Here is a 19,737-nt window from a genome sequence, read left to right as displayed (position 1 = left end):
TGAAATGTGCTCCAGGCATCCATGCAGCCCGTCGATGCCTTCGAGCACAATCTGTTATCAAGCGTGCAGTAGGGCTGGTGACTAGGCAAGGAGGGCACATTTGGTGGCTGTGTGTCTGTAGGCACATGTGCACAGGTGCTCGGAGGAGGCATGGATGAGCCAGGGTTGGTAGCCGAATGCAAGTAAAATTATAAATGACGGTGTGTGTCAGTTGCCATGCTGAGTGGTGGTGGTTCTTTCGTGGGTCCAGAAACCCTTTGGGACTTGGATAAAAGCTACAGAAATGTTGCTTTCTAGGGACCCTAAAGTTGGCCCATGGACCGTAGGCTAAAATTCCTACCATATAAGATTGGGCCATCTGCTCACTCACCCCAGTTTCTTCTGCCGTGAAAATCGTGGCAGTCTTTGTACCTGAAGGTCAAGTAGAGATTGACTGGGAACCCTCCCCCTACCGGCACATACACATGGCTAAGGACGTTTCTGTCTGCAGTATGTTTTCACACGTCTTGAGCATGGATTCCACCACCCATCCGCCACTGCATTTGAAACCTCGAAAATGAAGTGAGGATGCTAATGATACTGGGGAAGAGAGGCGGTAGGCTTCCTAGCTGTTACTTCAATGGCAACCCACACTGAAAGCAGTAGGTAAGGCAAAATGGGTGTCTAAGTTTCCTAAAACTGCCATAACAAAATACCACCGAGTGGGTGGCTTTAACAAGCAGAAATTTATTTTCTTACAGTTCTGGAGGCAAGGAGTCTGACTTCAGAGTGTCTTTAGGACCATCCCCTCTCTGTGTCGGCTCTTGTGGAAGATCCTTTCTTGCCTCTTTCAGCTTCTGGCAGCCCCAGATGTTACTTGGTGTTTCTTGACTCGTAGATGGATCCTCACACACTGTCATCCCCCCATGTGTGACTCTGTTTCCGAGTCTGAGTCTGTCTTACTCTTTGATAAGATGTCACCAGAAAGCATTCAGATTAGGGCCCACCCTAGTTTGATACGACTTCATTGTTTTAACTGATAACATCTGCAAAGAAAAACCCTATTTCCTCAAACTAGGTCCCATTTACCAGCCCAGGGGTTAGGACTTCCACATATCTTTATGGGTCTGTCTGGCAGAGCATGAGAGCTTTTTTGTTTTCTGCTTCTCTGATACATTGCAAGGTAGCACCCATTTTTAGAGGACAAATTCCCCCTATGGCTGGGACTTGGAGATGCCCATGATCCGCAGAAGAAATCATTCCCTACAAACCCGTTGTGGAGCACCAGGGTGTAGGCACTGTTGGGTACCCAGACATACAAGAAGCTGCCGATTCTGTGGCTGTCTCTTGCCCACAGCTGGGAAGGAAGACGTGGGCATGCAGAGTCCCAGGGGAGCTCTGTGGGCTCATCCGACCAGCCTTCAGACCAATTTGACAGAAAACAGAAGAGCAGCTTCAGAGAGAGGCCTCATCTGCCCTGAATTCTCCGCTTCCTTCAGACTTCTTCCTGCCCTCACTTGTCTTCAAGCCAGCCGAGTGTGACAGTTTAATTGGTGTGGGGAAGCCAGGGCCATGGGAAACAGGCAGACTGGCGACTGGCGTTCTGGAAGAGGGAGACTCCCCTGAGATGTGTAAGGGGAACTGTGACAGACAGACCTGAGAGCCCTGCGTGCTGACGGGTGGAAGGTCAGCTGGGCCCAGGTTGAGTGGAGTGCTGGCCAAAGGGGACACGTTTGTCAGTGTCCTCTTCCTGGAGTAGCTTGGACCAGAATCCACATGTGTGGTTTTCATTGGTGGTCCCTCCACTGAGCGGTGAACGGTCTGCTGGGGAGGCCCTGGCCAGGAATGAGAATGTGTGGGAAGGACAGGCAGCTGTCTAGTGGTTCGTAGCAGAGGTTGAAATCAGACTTTCCGTGGTCTAGTCCAGCTCCTTCGAAGCGATGGTGAGACTTTGACTTGGCTAACTTTGGATACATCAGCAGGAAAGATCACTTGCTAGGAAAGGACATCATGTTTGTTATAGTAGAGGGTCATCGAAAATAAGGGGAACCCTCAATGAGATGGATTGACACAATAGCCACAGCAATGGACTCAAACTTACCAACAATTAAGAAGACGGTGCAGACTGGGCAACGTTTTGTTCTGTTACACATCAGATCGCCGTGAGCTGGAGCCAACTGGACAACAAGGAACAACAATCCCACACAACCATGTTATAACTGTGTGTCCTTGAACCAGCTGATTAACTTTTCCAAACCTTAATGTCTTTCCCTGTAAAATGGGGTGATGGTGGTGAGGAGGGACATTGATAATATCTACTTTATAGAAGCATGTGAAACTTTCAATGCTAAGATCACAGAAAAGCTTTTAGCACGGTGCACAGCACGAAAGTGGTAAAAAAAAATAAAAAGTTTAGATGTATTATTGTTATTGTCCTTTTGAGGTTTGTTTTGAAGCTTTTATCAAGTCTTTAGAGAGGAAAGATGTGAACAGAGCAAAGCTAAACCAAAAATGATGTATTGCAAGGCAGCAGTGTGCCAGCTACCAAGGTAGTGGACGGGACCAGTGCTTTTAAAACTGCAAACCCCAACTCATTAAGGCTTTATGAAAACAATAGGGTGGGTCACAGCAAGCATTTTAAAATCACGAAATTGAACAACCGAAGATAAAAAGATAGCTGGGGAAGTTAAGTGTAATTTTATAAAACTTTCAGTTATTGTCTTACAGTAGTTAGCTAGTGCTGCTGTAACAGAAATACCGCAAATGGGTGGCTTCAAAGAACAGAAATTTATTTTCCACAGTTTTGGAGGCTAAAAGGCCAAATCAGGGTCTGAGCCCTGTTGATTCCTTCCTTGTCAGTAGCCCCAGGTGTCCCTTGGTTCTTGGCTTGTAGACAATCTTAACATGGTATCCGTTTTTCCCACTATATGCACGACTCTGGGTTTAATCTGCCCTTTTTATAAATAGGAAGTAATGAGGTTTAAGACACGCCCTACATATAACAAAGAAACTCCTTTTCCAAATAGGATTATATCCACAGGAGTAAAGGTTAAGATTCCCACACATATTTTGGTGCGGGGGGCGGGGGGAGGGTGGACACAATTCAATCCATACAGTTACATAGGTATACCTGTAGTTACCGCATAAACTTACGTGTTTACTGGAGTGTGATGAAAAATGTATTGATTACTCTGGGTTATACTAAAAAGTAGCTTGAGAAGCAGTAATGTAGACAATGAGTGCTGTAAGCCCAGAAGAGGGAGGAGTCTCTAGGGCTGCAGTAGTTTAGGGAGCCTTTAGGGAGGAAGAGGCCCCTGGGTGGTGCAAAGTGTTTGTGCTCGACTGCTAACCTAAAGGTTGAAGGTTTGAACCTATGCAGTGGCATCGCAAAGGAAAGGCCTAGCGATCTGCTGCCATGAAGATTATAGCTGAGAAAACGCTATGGATTACAGCTCTATTCTGCAACACATGGGGTCATCGTAAGTTGAAATTGACTTGAAGGCAGTGGGTTTGGGTTTTGGATCAGGGAGGAAGGGAGATAAGAGCTGAGCCCCAAGACCTGGGTAGAATTTGGGTCACGTAGAGGAAGGGACAGGGTAATCGGGCACATACCAGGAAATCCCACATGGGTCCAAGAGCCAGTGAGGGGCCTGGCTGGCTGGCTGACTGCAGGGGAGGCTCTAATGGGCAGTACAGGAGTGGGCCTCTTGATCCACATTCATGAACAGCTCAGGAGAGGGAAATGCAATTTCATGAGCTTTGGTGCTTCTGAGGCCCAAAATCATGTTGTAAACAATGTGATTGATCTGTTATCCCCTGGCCTCTGTGCACACCCAAGCTGAATAACTTGGAAAAGATGAGCCTGCAGCTGTTAAAGTCAGACTGAGCACAGGAGAGAGGAAAGAGGCCAGCTTGGGCGCGAGGCCTCCACGTTGGTGAGTTTTTACCAGTTACCGGTTGTTGTCGAGTCGATTCCAACTGATGCCAACCAACCCCATGTGTGCCAGAGCAGAACTGTGCTCCGTAGCGTTTTCGATGGCTGATTCTTTGGAAGTAGATTGCCAGGCCTTTCTTCAGAGGAGTCTCCTGGTGGACTCCACCTGCCACCCTTCCAGTTAGCAGCAATGTTGGTGAGTTCCCCTGGGCATAATGGGCCTAGCTTTGACCCCCTTTGCTACTATCTCTGGGTGACCAGAACTCTTCCTGTGCCTGGTTCTGATGGACGGGCTGCCAGGTGCCCTCAGCAGCTCTGGGACGGAGAACATGTGTCTCCCTGCACCAGTTTGGCTTTCACACTGTAAGGCTTAGGAAGTCAAAGCCAGGCAACACGGAGACCTCAGGCTGGAGTTAGAGCAGATCTTTAGGCCATGCTGCCCTGCCTCTTTGCAACCTGGCAAAAAAGACAATCTCCAGGCAGGGGCACTTTATAATTGTGCAATCAAATTAGCTTGGATTTCAGCTTAATGAGGCGCTTAATGACCTGAGTAAGGCGAGTCCTAATATTGAGAGAGGCAGGCTGGACCCCAGAAAGGCGAGAATGGACTCTGGTCAATGCCTCTTGGTACCAGAAATTTGTCCTCTGGTATGAGATGCCCAGTTCTGCTGTGTTTTTGCTAAGGGGGTTTCCTGCTGTGGCTCATAAATAGGAGAGTGGAAAGAACATTTTACTGGAAATCGCGCTGAACTCTGTGTCCTGGGGCACATTTCTTAACTTCACAGAATCTCAGCGTTCTCAATTCAATAATAAGATAAATTCTTACCTCTTTCTCCAGAATTCTCTCCTCCCCCGCCCCCATAAATGTGTTTTGTTGTAGTTAAAAATTGATACACTGGAGGCCAATCCCAACTTGTCCCTTGGTACAAAGCCCAACTCTGCCACTTACTAGCTGTGTGACCTTGGGCAAGAAATTAACCTTTCTGATCCTTGGTTTCCTCAGCTATAAATATGAATAATAATAGTTCCTGCTCCTTAGTATTGAAAGCATTAAATGAGATACTGCACGTAAAGCGCTTAATAGACGACCTAGGACATGTTGACATTTGTTAAATACTAATTATGGTGATGATATAAATGTGAAGTTCTTTTCAGTCTGAATTATACATTATTACTTGGTATCAGTAGTTTTTATTTTCACTAAGCTGATGACTTAGCTCTGGTTTAGAAAATTACTGATGATTCAGTCATTAACTTGATAAATATTTATTGAATGGCTATTGTGTGCCAGACACTATTTTAATCAGTAGACACTTACATTCTAGTATCAGAGCGAGACAGAAAATAAACAAGTAGGCAAATAAGATAATTTCAGCTGATGAAAAATGCTAGGAAGAAAATAAAACTGGGGATGGGAGAAGCAGGGTATCGTAACTTTTTTTATGCTTAGGGCTTTTTTGGCAGCCTTGTGACCTCAGAATAAAATTTGTAAATGCATAACATAAAAACTTTGGCTACAGGGAAACCAATTATATTGAAACACAGTTATTATCAGAATATAAAAAACAAATTCATGATAGAGTATGTGTGCCTCTTGATTAGCGTATTAGTTTCAAGATCCAGGAGTCCCTGGATGGTGCAAATGGTTAAGCATTCAACTACTAGCTGAAAGGTTGGGAGTTCGAACACACCCAAGGGTGCTTTGGAAGACAGGCCTGGCAACCTGCTTCAGAAAGGTCTCGGCCTTGAAAATCCTTATGGAGCAATTCTACTTTGCACACATGGAGTCACCATGAGTTGGTATTGACTCAATGACAACTAACAGCAACAGCAATCAAGGTGTAGCAACAGCTCTAATAAACCACCGCAGTTTCAAAGTAGGACGAATGTAAATGGTAATTCGAGGTATCAGCAACAACTATAACGTGTTCCATAAGTGAGATTTCTGTGGCTTAAGTTGTGGATATCGTTGATATTGTTCTAGTAATTAAAGGACATGCCAGATTTGAGTTAGAACTTGGTAAAAATAAAGGTGTAATTTTTAAAATCCAAATTCATAGACTCTTTGAATACCATCTGAGGACCTCTTGGGAGTCTATGGATTTCAGATTAAATAGAGAATGACTTGTGCTGGGGAAACCCTGGTGGTGTAGTGGTTAAGTGCTACGGCTGCTAACCAAAATGCCAGCAGTTTGAATCCGCCAGGCGCTCCTTAGGAACTCTATGGGGCAGTTCTACTCTGTCCTATAGGGTTGCTATGAGTTGGAATCAACTCGAAGGCAACGGGTTTGGTGTTTTTTTTGTGTGTGTACCGCAGTTGAGCTGTTACTTCATAAAGATGAATAATGTGATTTCTGCTTTAAAAATCATTCCGGACGTATTGATCAGTGGAATGGATCGTCAATGCAATGGATCGTCAATGCAATAGACCATCAACCGAGCGTCCAGAAATAATGTATCTATACATATGAATAGACATTTCTACAAAGAAGCTGTACAAATGGACAAAAAGTTCATGAAAAGATGCTCAGCATCATTAGTCATTAAGAAAGGACTAATTAAAACTACAATGAGATACCACTTCACATCTACTAGGATGGCTGTAATCAAGAGGACGGACGATAACGAGTGTCAGCGAGGTTGTGGAGAAGTTGGAACCCTCATACATTGCCAGTGGGAATGTAAAGTGGTACAGCTGCTTTGGAAAACAGTCTGACAGTTGTTTAAAAAGTTACACATAGAGTTACTGTGTGACCCAGCAATTCCACTCCTAGATATCTACCCAAGAGAAATGAAAACCTATGTTCACACAGAAACTTTTACATAAATGTTCACATCAGCATCACTTACAGTAGCCAAAGGGCAGAAATAAGCCAAGGGCTCACCAACTGAAGAATGGGTAAACAAAATGTGGTACACACGTGTGATGGAATATTATTTAACCGTGACAAGGCATGAAGGGCTGATACACGCTACCATATGGATGAACCTTGAAAACATTACGCTAAGTGGAAGAAGCCAGGCACAAAGAACTACTACATACTGCATGATTCCATTTGTGTGAAATGCCCAGAAGAGCCAAATACAGACAGAAAGTAGGTTCATGGCTGCCTGAAGGGCTGAGAACCAAAAACCAAACCCAGTGCCGTTGAGTCGATTCCGACTCATAGCGACCCTATAAGGCAGAGTAGAACTGCCCTGTAGAGTTTCGAAGGAGCGCCTGGCAGATTTGAACTGCCGACCTTTTGGTTAGCAGCTGTAGTACTTAACCACTACACCACCAGGGTTTCCAAAGGGCTGAGGGGAATAGGGATATTGGAGATTGATAGCTAAAGGGTACAGGTTTCTTTTTGAGGTGATGAAAATGTTCTGAAATTGATTGCGGTGATAGTTGCATAACTCTGTGAATATAATTTTTGTACACTTTAAATGGGCGAGTTGCATGGTATGTGAATTACAACTCATAAAAAAACCCATTGGTGTCAAGTTGGTTCTGACTCATAGCGACCCTATAGGACAGAGTAGAACTGCCCCATAGGGTTTCCAGGGAGTAGCTGCTGGATTCAAACCGCTGATCTTTTGGTTAGCAGCCAGGCTCTTAACCATTGCGCCGCCAGGGCTCATAACTCATAAAGTGGTTATCAAAAAAAGTCATTCTGAATGATGTGAAGTATAGAGTGTAGGGTGCAAGATAAAAGCAAGCAGAATATTGAAGAGCCTGTTACATTAGTATCAAGAGTCCCTGAGTGGTGCAAACAGTTAATCACTTGATTACTAACTGAAAGGTTGGCAGTTCAAACCCCCCAGAGGTCCTTTGGAAGAAAGCCCTTGTGATCTGCTTCTGAAAGGTCACAGCCTTGAAAACCCTATGGAGCACAGCCCTATTCTGCACCCGTGAGGTCGCCATGAGTCGGAAGCAACCCCACAGCAACTGGTTTGTTTTTTTTGTTTTTTTCCTCAGTACCAGCAAAGAGGATGATGCCTCGGGCTAGGATGGAGGCAGAGGAGGTGATGATCAGTGGTTGGATGTGGGCGCATGTTGAAGGTATCACAGAATGTGCTGTTTAGTTGGAACTTGAGAGGAATCGAGGGCCTCCCAGTTGTTGGCCTGGGTAACTGGTATTTTCCTCCTAGAAGACCTGAATTTCAGTTGCAATCTGTAGAGATGCTGCGAGGATTAGCAGCAGAGCTAAACACTGCAAACTCTTTGCAGACTTGGGTTGTAAGCCATCATCGATTTCACTGCACCTTTTAACAAGGGCAGAATTTATCATATGCGTGCATACACACACGTTCCCGTGCATACAAAGCAACATGAAAGCCACACTTATCAGAAAGCCAAGCCAGGAGAGGAGGAGTGAACCCCCAACCTCGTGGCTTCTCATGCCTCTTTTTCATGCCGATGTTAAATTTGTTCAGTGGAAATGTATCAGTGATTAAAGCAAGTAGGAAAGAATGTCTCCAAGAATTTACGTATCTTAAACATAAACGTGTCCGTTAAGCATAATTGGAAACTCTGGGGGTGTAGCGATTAAGTGCTACGGCTGCTAACTAAAAGGTTGGCAGTTCACATCTACCAGGCGCTCCTTAGAAACTACGGGGCAGTTCTAGTCTGTCCTATAGGGTCGCTATGAGTTGGAATTCACTCAATGGCAATGTTTTTTTTTTTTTAAATCAAGCTAATTATCTTCCAATCATAAGTACAAATAGGAAAGGAGAGAAAAATGTCATTTCAAGGACTTGAGTATTAGACAGTTTTGTTAATATCAGCAACTTAATGGATAAAATAACCATGATTTCTCCAGTCTCTTAGACTCATCCGCAGCCCAGGCTAAGTCACTCATCAGTCCAGGTGTGTTAAAATCCAACTTACTTAGGACCTTTCTCTAGAGACGCTGTGACTTCAATGATGAATGAGCTCTGGAGATTAAAGAAGTAATCAGATTGTTAACTGAGGTTATCCGCTTCACCTCAAGCAGAAGCAAATCAAACTGACCCCTCCTGAAGACGGAAGATGCCGTGTTGAGGGGAGTCATCTGTGTCTCAGGATGCTGAATTCTCCATGTCCGGTTTTCACACAGAAATAGAAGACATCTTTGCTCAGATGGAGGGTAAAGGAAGATGTACCAGGAACCTCACCCCCTCAATTTCCTTGAGGAAGGTTTATTTTCCTCAATATTTATCTATTTCTCCTCCAGTGTCCCTTGGGAGCCCAGGTGCCTTGCTCTGTTAAATTAATTTATAGAGGGTTGATTTCTGACCCTGACTGTGCCAATATAACTTTAGCTCTATAATTCCAGGAAAAACTTTGATGGCTCCATTTCCTCATCCGTAAGGTAGAAATAGGAATACTTGCCTTCACCAATTCCCAGATGGTTTTTGGATGAAAAGAGTTAATGGAAGTGGCAGTTCTTTGCAAAGCCAGATCCCTGGAATCCGTGTCCTCATTGTTGATCTAATGGGATATATCTTCGTGTTGGGATCAAGCATTTCTGTTGGCTGAGAAAGATTTGGTTTTCATTTGTTATGTGGGGTTGAGTTGAGCTGTGGCACTGAACAGGTTTGGGAGATTGTTTGAGGGGGGTAGTTCTTTTAGGGATCGTTATCTAACTTCCCCTTCGCTATTATTTTAAGGTGTACAGTTCAGGGGCATTTAATTAATTATAGTGTTATGCACCCAATTACCTCTGTCTGGTTCCAAACTATTTTCATCACCCCAAAAGGAAACTCCATGCCCATTATGTAGTTACCTCCCTTCCATTCCTGTTTCTCCCAGTCCCTAGCCACTACCAATCTGCTTCCTGTCTCTATAGATTTGTCTATCCTGAATATGTCATATAAAGGGCATCATACAATACGTGGTATTTTGTATCTGGCTTCTTTCACTTCCATGATGTTCTCAAGGTTCGTCCACATCGCAGCATTGTCAGTACTTTCTTCCTTTTTGCGCCTGACTAACATTCTGCTGTGTGTACATATCACATTTTGTTCATTCATCCCTTAGTGGACGCTTGGGTTGTTTTCGCCTTTAGGCTATTGTGAATAATGCTGCTGTGAATATCCACGTACAGGTATCTGTTTTAGTCCCTTTTTCAGTTGTTTTGGGTATATACCTAGGAGTGGAATTGCACTTGGCTACTAGCTGAGAGGTTGGTGGTTCAAGTCCACCCAGAGGCATTTTGGAAGACAGACTTGATGATCTGCTTCTGGAAGGTCACAGCCTTGAAACCTCTGTGGAGCAGTTCTACTCTGCACGCATGGGGTCGCCATGAGTTGAAATCAACTCTACTGCGACTGACAACAACAACAATGGTAATTCTATGATTAACTTTTTGAGGAACCATTAAACTTTTTTTTGTAGCAGCTGCACCATTTTACAGTCACACTGTAATGTGTAACAGTTCCAATTCTTCCCCCTCCTGACCCCAACCCTTGGGTATTTTCCTTGTTGAAAAGAAATTACAGCCGCACTCTTCGTTTTTGATTTCTAGTGTGATATCAGCTCAGGGTCGGCACTTGAGTCCCACTCTGCCTCATCCAGGGGCTTGCTCTACCTACCGTGGCAGCTTTAGGAATGGGCCAGCATGGCAGAACAGTCTTGTGCACTCAGACAGGGCTGGGATTCAAATCCAAGTCTGCCCCTCTCTCTAGGAGTGTGACCTTAGATAAGTTACAGTCTCCGCAAGCCTTGGTTTCTCCATCCGTACAGTGCAGTGGTACTGCCTACCTCCAGCACTGTCGTGAGGACGAGTAAACTTCCTAACACACGCCAGGCATATAGGAGGCTGAGTAAATGCCCTTTCTTCTCAATTACCAATACCAATGGAGGGAATGAGCTTAAGCAACCTGCTTTTAAATGACTCTCATGACTATTTTTGGCGTTGGACATTATCATAGAATGTTCTCTTTGGACCTGGTTTCCCTGCCAAATCATGCTTTGATTAAATTAATATTAAAATGTTAATATTTTTATACCCTATGTCAGTTGATGGGGGGAAGTGAGATGAATCTGCATGACAAGATTGGAAGGATAAACTGGATTAAGCCTTGCTCTTGGGACGCTTCAGGCAGATGATCCATGCTGGTTTACTTTCCGTTGGGTCCATGTTGTAACACTGACTCGGAGTGGTTATCGTTCCTCGTGTTCCTTCAAAATCATGGCCTTCTCACTCATCTTAAAAAAATGAAAAATGCTGACCACAAACTTCTTATTAACTTTCAGAGAGTCAAAAATGATTTATATTCTTTACAATACAAACATGCACACCTGCATAAAAATGACATACACATCTCCCAAATAACACCTGCTAAGTCCCAGTGTAGTTTTTATCGTGAACTGTTCTTTTCTTGGTCCTTAGACTGTGTGTGCTGAAGGCCCTCCTACCCTAGGGCTTAGTTACCTAATACAGCTGTAACGAAAACTACACCCTCTGTAACAAGAAGGTGGCTTTAATTGAAGAACAGGAATTTTTTGTTTCACAGTTTTAGAGGTCAGAAGTTCAAATCAGAACATTAGCCCTAGGTCCTTCCTTACAAATGGCCCAGGCGTTCTTTAACATTCCTCGGCTTGCCCTCCTCCTGTGTGTCTGTTGCTATCCTGCTCTGTTTATACAGTCGCTGAGTTGAAATCAACTCAATGGCAATGGGTTTGTTTTTTTGGTTTTACTCAGAAGGGATTAGGTTTAGGACCCACACTACTCTGGTATGAGAATTCCCTGAGTGGCACGAATAGTTAAGCCCTTGACTACTAGCTGAAAGGTTGACAGTTCGAACCCAACCAGGGGCACCTTGGAAGACAGGCCTGACAACCTACTTATGAAAGTTCACAGCCTTGAAAACCCTATGGAGCAGTTCTACTCTGTACACATGGGGTAGCTGTTAGTCAGAATCGACTCAGTGGCAACTAACAGCAATACAGAACACCAATATGGCCCTATTAACATAAAAAAAGAAAACCCCTATTTCCAAACAGAGTCATATTTACAGGTACGGAGGTTAGGACTTCAACATAATTTATGGGGGACACCGTTCAATGCATCACAGTCTCTAAGGTAATGAGGATTTTGGACTGGGAGGAGGGAGGTTGCCTGTTGACTACAGATGGCTCAAGTGGAATTTTCTGATCAATGAAAGTGGCGAATACTGGGAGCGAATGGGAAAAGCAGCGAGAATGCCTAGAGCCAATGCAGAGTTATCCCAGAGCTGGTAGACCAAGGAGATGCTTGAGCAGGCTAATACTTTTATATGCCTTCAAATTGATATTCTTTACGTATTTGTTTGGAGGAGACTTGATGGCACAGTGGTTAAAGTGGTCGGCTGATAACTGAAAGGTCAGCAGTTCAAACCCACCAGCCACTCCGTGGGAGAAAGATGTGGAAATCTGCTTCCATAAGGAATTATGACCTTGGAAACCTTAAGGGGCAGTTCTACTGTGTCCTTGCAGGGTCTCTCTGAGTCAGAATCGACTTGATGGCAATGGGTTTGGTTTGGGGTGATACTGGGGAAAGATAGAAGGAGGAGGAAGAAAATTGTTAACAAAGGTACCTGAGAAGGCCTGGTGCCCTCTAACCCTTCAGAGGCCCTCTGTCGTCCTTCCTCTGTCCTCATGGCCCTCCCGCCTCCTCACTAACTCCTCTGCCAAGCATTCTTTCTGGCCACATATTGTAGTAAATGCCTTCCCTGAAAATCGCATTTTCCCATCTCATAACTTTTGCAGTGATCTTTTTATAGATTGGTTCCCAGGCAACTGACCAGCACACCCACCCCTTCGTTCATCTCTGGCCGAGAGTTTTCTAAAGGATTTTATAAAATTAAATACTTCGTGGCAGGCACTGTGCTTAGCCTATATAGGCATCTCCTAAAGTGTTTGTAAGCATCACCTCATGTAACCCTCACAACAACCTGTAATGTAAGACTGGTATTATCCCACCACCCGTCTGTCAGATTGTCCTACTGTGGTGGCTCGCGCGTTGCTATGATGCTGGAAGCTGTGCCACTGGTATTTCAAATATCAGCTTCCAGGGTAAGATGGTCAAGGAAGAAAGACCTGGCAATCTAATTCCAATAATTAGCCAGTGAAACCTTATGGATCACAACAAAATATTGTCTGATATGGTCCTGGAAGATGAGCCCTCTAGGTTGGAAGACACTGAGGATACACAGTGGCCGCAACAATGGACTTGAGCATACCAGTGACCATGAAGATTGTGCAGGACCACGCAGTGTTCTGTTCTGTTGTACACAGGATGGCCATGAGTCAGATCTGACTTGATGGCAGTTAACAACAACGTCTGTTATTATATCCATGTCACAAATGAGGAAACTGAGGCACAGAGTGGTTAAAGTGGCTTGCCTAAAATGACAACTGGGAAGTGGCAGAAATAGGATTTGAAACCAGACCTACATTTGGCTTGGACACAATCATATAATGTTGCTTTTAAAGTTAGGGTTTCAGACCCCTGATGATGACAGCAAAAGGAAAGCAATTTGGGGAAAATTTGATCCTAAAACTTCTGTATCAACTCTAGTGATTTATTTCTAAATCAAGATTGTATCTGTAATGTAAATCCTTTTGAGAACTGGTGGGACCCACCCATCTGTAAAGTTGCTTGTTTTAATTTGGTTCCCAGGAAGTACACCTAAGATCCCTACAGGTGCCTGAGATTATTCTGAGTTTAGCATTTATGGCATAAAGTGCACTTGGCGGTACCCTCCAAGTCACTAGCTGATAGCAAAGCTTTCAAGTGATGGTGCCTTGAAGTCTGTGAGCATCTTTTGGGGCCTGGTAAACCTCAAAACCAGAACTTGGGTTTAAATCAGATGCTTTGGAGAGTGACAGATTGCTTTTCCTATCCATACCTAATTGTAAAAATTTAGGAACTTAATGGGGAAAATTTTCCGTCTTCTGCTTTTCTCTGGGGACATCAAATTGCTTGATATTCTAGCTGCTTCCAGGGCGTTGATGTCCATGGAAATGGCACGCACAGAATATGATCTAATATACCATAAAACTCCTTGCTATGGCCTGGCAAAGGAAATAGTGCCCCAAGAGACGAAGAGGTCAGATTATATAAAGAGACAGTAAACCTTTCCTTAATTACTCCCTTAAAAGGAGAATTTTGGCTTTTAAGATGAACTAAAAGCCCAAAAAGAGCGTATTTTGTCATGAGGGAGGTACACCCCTCTCAAAGAAAGAGCCAAAAACCCCTCTCAAAGAATACTGCAATTATCCGTCTGGGTGTTGGCTATTAGTAAAACTGAGACCAGGAAAAATCTCCAGCTGCGTCCTGGGGAGAGTGTGGCCTTCCCAGCATAGCCTCCCCCCACCCTTCACCAGAAGCACCCCTCGCCCCCTCTGCTGCACAGGTTCCGTCAGGGCCGCTATGATTTATTTCTCTCCTCTCCTGAAGCGTCGAATCCTGGGCCGGGCGTGAGTATTTGGAAAAGATAAATGACTCCCGGCAGCCATGTCGTAGATTACTTCGTGCCAGTTGTCAGCTCTTTTCTCCCCAGGAAGGGTTTGAAATGAGATTGTTTTCGACAGACCATCCATGATAAATGATTTTCCCAGTAAGAAATTGCTTTCTGTAGTGAACCTCACCAAATCACCCTGACAGATGTTTTTGGCTACAGGGGACCTTCCTAGTGCTGTCTCATGCTTGGGAGAGTGGGCGGCTGGGATCTCATGCTAGGATGGGTCAGAGTGTCTCCTGAATGAAGACACAAAAGGAATGGGGAGTTTTGTTTCTAGAATGTCCATTTGGTCAGTTCCTTTCAGCTGTTGCTAAACACCAACAGACGAGGACCAAGGTACTCCAGATTGGTTCAGATATTCCACATCTGAGGGAAGAAGACCAGCAAGGCTTATGGGGAGGTGGTAGGTGTATTGTTCCCTTAGTTCTGGATTATTATGTTATTTCTATGTAAAACTCTTAGGAGTGAGGCAGTTATAAATATAACAGCGACGTGTACACACTGCATGGGCAGGAACTGTCTGGGCGCTGTTCTCAACCTTTTATTAGTCCATGACCCTTTCTGAAAAATCACAAAAATAGCATGCCTTCCTTTAATATTATTTGGCATTTCAAAAGAGACTAAATACCATGTCTAAAATCACAAAGGAATTTTAGAGTGCTCCTTTTTGAGCTTTACAGAGCCCCCCGTGCCCCTAGATTTTGGAAGAGTAGGGGCCTTCTGCATAAGGGTCACCTATCTCTTGGTCCCTGGGTGTTGCAAATGGTTAACATCCTCAGCTGCTCACCAAAAGGTTGGGGGTTCGAGTCCACCGAGAGGTACCTTGAAAGAAAGGCCTGGCAGCCTACTTCTGAAAAATCAGCTATGGAGAACTCTATAGATCGCAGTGATGGCTGGCCAGGCCCCTGTCCTACATAGGCCTCTGCTCTGGGGATGATGGCCAGTCCTGGTGTCTGAGTGATTTCAGAGCCCAGCAAAAAGGACCGAGCTTCCAAAGCCCTGAAGACAAGGGGAATCACCCTCAAATATGGACTCATTTCCACTTCACCTTCATCGGCCAAGCAGCTGCCAAGAACAAAGGCTGCATCTCCCGATAGGTGGCAAACACATGCAGTATTGCCTCATGGATTGATGTTTCTCTGAGGTACCCACAACTGTATGTCGAGAAAAGCTACCAGAGCAAGTCGAGGAGCGCTGTTCTTCTGTGAGACTGGAGAGGTTCCACGAAAGAATCTGGGTGTCATGAAGGACGCAGTGGTTCAGGTAGAGGATGCAGCTGTTGAGATTGCTCGGAAGCTGGAGAAACAGGAGAAGAAATGCTTGAAGAAGGAAAAGAAACCGCTGGCTGTGATTGCGCTCACATCTTCAGAACAAGGCAGTAATACTCGTGAGGGGTGTGAGGAAGGAGGTCGGTGCTGAGAGATCTCGTTGAAGAACCCAGACAGCTGGTTATATTACACACCCGTTCCCAGGGTCCTCAACCAGGGATAGATGGGTGAAAGACCCCCCCCCTAAAAAAAAGCAAGGGGCCCCAGGAGGCGCCACAGGAGAATGGAATGGCAGATCCACCTAGCTCTGCTCTCCTCAAATCCAGGAAAAAGAGATCTTTTACCCAAAGAGGAGTTGGTTAGCAGTGACCTCAAAGAGACGGCTGTCAGCACAAGTTTCTCCAAGAGGAAGAAATCTTTCCCCAAAGAGGAACCAGCGAATAATCCTGAAGAGACATCTAACAGCAGGAATATCCCAAAGAAGAACAAGAAAGTCTCTTCCAAGGAGGAGCCAGTCAGTGGTGGACCTGAAGAGACTGCTAGCAGCAAGAGCAGTAGTTCAAAGAAAAAGAAAAAATTCAAAAAACCATCCCAAGAAGATTAGAATGGACATTACTTGGGGAGTGGGGTGGGGGGTGACATTTCCCAACCCATCCCAAGATGACTCTTTGCAACCCATCTCCTAATAAAAGCAAAAATTCACACACACAAAACCTATGGAGCACAGTTTTCTGACATACATGGGGTACGCCACGAGTTGGAGTCAACTGGACAGCAACTGGTATCTCTTGGTAATGGAGTCCCCCAGGGCATTGACAGGAGGCTGCCTCAATAACTAGAATCTTGGGCCTCCATTTGCAGTGTCATGGAGTTGTTTCATCAGGTCTCAGGAAGACAACAGTCCTGCAATACAAACTTGTGTTGTTTGAACTGCAGATGGGACATTGGCAGCTCTAGCTGCAAAGAGAGTTGTTTTTTTCCTCCATTTGGCATGTGGCCTCCAGGGCTCCTTGGCTGTCTGTCATGTCCCCATCCCGACCTCCTCCTGAAGCCACAGGAAGCAGGCCATACATGCTTCTCTACTGGTGGTAGCACAGTGGTCAGCAGCCGGCCACGCCTGTGAACTGCCTGTGGCTGGCTGCAGGGCAAGTGCTCACAAGACTTCTGCTGCCTGAGTTCAGAGAGAGGCAGGATGCGATGCTACACCCCACAGGCCTGTGCTGGTGAGGGAGTGGCTCCCAGGCGAGTGGAGGGGGTGGGGTATCACACACCCCAAAAGATGACTGGGGAAACCGGAATTGGCTGTGTTGTGCCTTCAGGGGCAGGGTCTGTTGAGGGCTCACTGCCTTTTTCAGCTCTGGTCCAGTCTCCTAGGGCAGATGGAGAAAGAGAGGCCATGCTCCCCCTCCTCACCTTGTTTTTCTGAAAGGACACCATCTTCCTAAGAGTTACAGCTTTTGTTCAGACACACAGGGCTGAGAAGAAATGTAAGTGCCCAAGAGTACTCAACTTCAGGACCATCCCCCTTTGTCTTTGCTCAGTTCCCTGCTGCCTGGTGTGCCCAGTGACATGCTCCCTTCTCTCGGGACGCTGCAGGGGAGGGTGTAGAGCAACCATCACCTAGTCAAAAAAAGATAAAACCCAAACCCACTGCTGTCAAGTTGATTCCAACTCATAGAGACCCTATAGGACAGAGTAGAACTGCCCCATAGAGTTTCCAAGGAGTGGTTGGTGGGTTCAGACTACCAACCTTTTGGTTAGCAGCCAAGCTCTTGACCACTGTAAAGCTGAGTGTAAGAGGTCTAGCTAGTACTGCCTTCATTTACTCACCCATTTATTGCTCCTTGTTACGCACCAGGTTCTGCGCTGGGTGCTGGTGCCACTGAATATTCCAGATTATTCTGGAATATTCCAGATCTGAGGGGAGCAGGAAGGGAATAGAAAAAGTTACCTGCCTTAAGGGGCTCACAGTCACACATGGGATCTTACAAGTAGAAGTAATGGTAACAACAATAACAGCAACTAAAGTGTATTGAGTGCTTACTCTGTTCTTAAGGAGCTCTAGTGGTACAATGGTAAACGCTCAGCTGCTAACCAAAAGGTTGGTGGTTCAAACCCACCCAGAGGCTCCTCAGGAGAAAGGCTCTGTGATCTGCTTCCATAAAGATTACAACCTAGGAAACCCTATGGAGCAGTTCTACTCTGTCACATGGGTTTGGTATGAGTTGAAAATCAACTTGATAGCACCTAACAACAACAACATGTTTTTGTCCATGTTGTAAACATTTTATTCCTGTTAACTCGTCTGATTCTTAAGCAATAAGCCTATGAAGTAGGTGCTATCATCATTCTCACTTTATAGATGAGGAATCGGAGGTTCAGAGAAACTATGTAGCTTGCCCAGAGTCCCATAGCTAGTGGGTGATACCACCATGTTCAGCATCTCAGGAACTGCAGCTCCAGGCATAGATGCTCTAAATTGGTGCTGCAGTGGAAGTGAGTCTTGGCAGGTGGATGTCAGGGGTGGGAGTGGTCAGTGCCTCAGCACGTAAGGAAGGGCCACTCAAGGGAGAGGATGCTTGAGCTGAGTCCTGAGACGTCAGAGGCGTCCTGGTTTTCAGTGCTAAGTAGCCAGCCTTGCTTTCCTGATCCTCTGGTGCTCTTTCTTACCCCACAGCTCCTTTCTTGTAGTGTGGGGACTTCACAAAAGAGGCGAGTACCCCTGTGCCCTTCCCTCCTTCCCAATACAGGGACATGGGAGCTGACTCCAAAGAGGAGAAGGTGTAGAAATCCATGTGCTCAGCTCCGTCTTCAGAACATCTACAGTGATGCGACTCCACTGCTAAAGCCACAGTCCTGTGGGCTGAAATAGTCCCAAGGTTTTGTGAAAGGTGATGAAAAATACGAAATGAATGGTGATGATGTTTGTACAACATGGTGAACGTAGTTACTGTCACTGAATTGTACACATAAACATGGTTGAAATGTTTTGTTACGTATATTTCACCATCCTAAAAATTAAAAAAACATATTAATGTTGCTGTTGCTAGGTGCTGTCGAGTTGGTTCCCACTCATAGCGACCCTACGCACAACAGAACTAAACACTACTCGCTCCTGCGCCATCCTCACAGTCGTTTCTATGCTTGAGCCCACTGTTGCAGCCACTGTGTCAATCCATCTCATTGTGGGTCTTCCTCTCTTTCGCTGACCCTCTACTTTACCAAGCACGATGTCCTTCTCCAGGGACTGATCCCTCCTGATAGCATGTCCAAAGTATGTAAGATGTAGGCTCACCATCCTCACTTCTAAGGAGCATTCTGGCTGTACTTGTTCCGAGACAGATTTGTTCGTCCGCTTGGCACTCCATGGAATGTATATTCAATATTCTTCTCCAACACTACAATTGAAAGGTGTCAATTCTTCAATCTTCCTTATTCATTGTCCAGGTTTTGAATGCAGATGAGGCAATTAAAAACACCATAGCTTGGGTCAGGTGTATCTTAGTCTTCAAGGTGACATCTTTGCTTTTTAATGCTATAAAGAGGTCTGGAGATAGAAAAGTAAACATTGAAAAAAAGCCTTTTGGGAACCATGCAGAAGGCATGCAGCTCCTCCCCGAATCTGGGCTATGAGCCATGGGCCTAGGCCATGCCTTGCTGGTCAGAGCAGAACTTGGAATAATTGATTCTATTTTAGGAGCAGATACATCTAGGGCTAATTAGATCAGCTGAGCCCCAGGTGTGTCTGTGCCCGTGGAACCGGAACATCTCAGATATATGGTAAATATGGCAAAACAAGAGAGAGACAGAGACGGACAGAGATGCAGGCTGATTAACTCATTCAAAGCAGCCCGTCGTTGTGCATGGATTTCAGTAGAGACATGGCTGGGCCCACATTCGAGTTTTGTATGCTGTGTGCTGGGAGGGGCGCAGCTGGCTTGCTCTAGGACTCCTCTGTTCTGGGACTTCTCTGATGTCAGGCGAATACTCCAAGTAATGAAGACTCCCACACACTTCCTGCCCCAGGTCTCTGGCTTGTTGGGCTGCTTGGTTCTGCAAGCCCCAGAGATTTTCCCCACCTTC

At 45.3% G+C, this 19,737-nt stretch overlaps 1 protein-coding gene and 1 non-coding gene across 10 annotated transcripts in view; both read left to right on the top strand.

Annotated features, from left to right (window-relative positions):
- KCNMA1 (potassium calcium-activated channel subfamily M alpha 1) overlaps positions 1–19,737 on the top strand; it is a 917,661-nt gene that overhangs the window by 448,154 nt on the left and 449,770 nt on the right. The gene's annotated exons all lie outside the window — the stretch shown is intronic.
- On the top strand, positions 15,266–15,349 carry LOC111750390 (small nucleolar RNA SNORD86). The gene has a single exon (XR_002785531.1). It is a non-coding gene; the product is annotated as a small nucleolar RNA SNORD86 (small nucleolar RNA).

This window comes from Loxodonta africana, chromosome 16 (genome assembly GCF_030014295.1).
Source record: "Loxodonta africana isolate mLoxAfr1 chromosome 16, mLoxAfr1.hap2, whole genome shotgun sequence".
NCBI classification, from domain to species: domain Eukaryota; kingdom Metazoa; phylum Chordata; class Mammalia; order Proboscidea; family Elephantidae; genus Loxodonta; species Loxodonta africana.
Note: the sequence above shows the minus strand (reverse complement) of the source record. Positions and strands in the feature narration are given on the sequence as shown.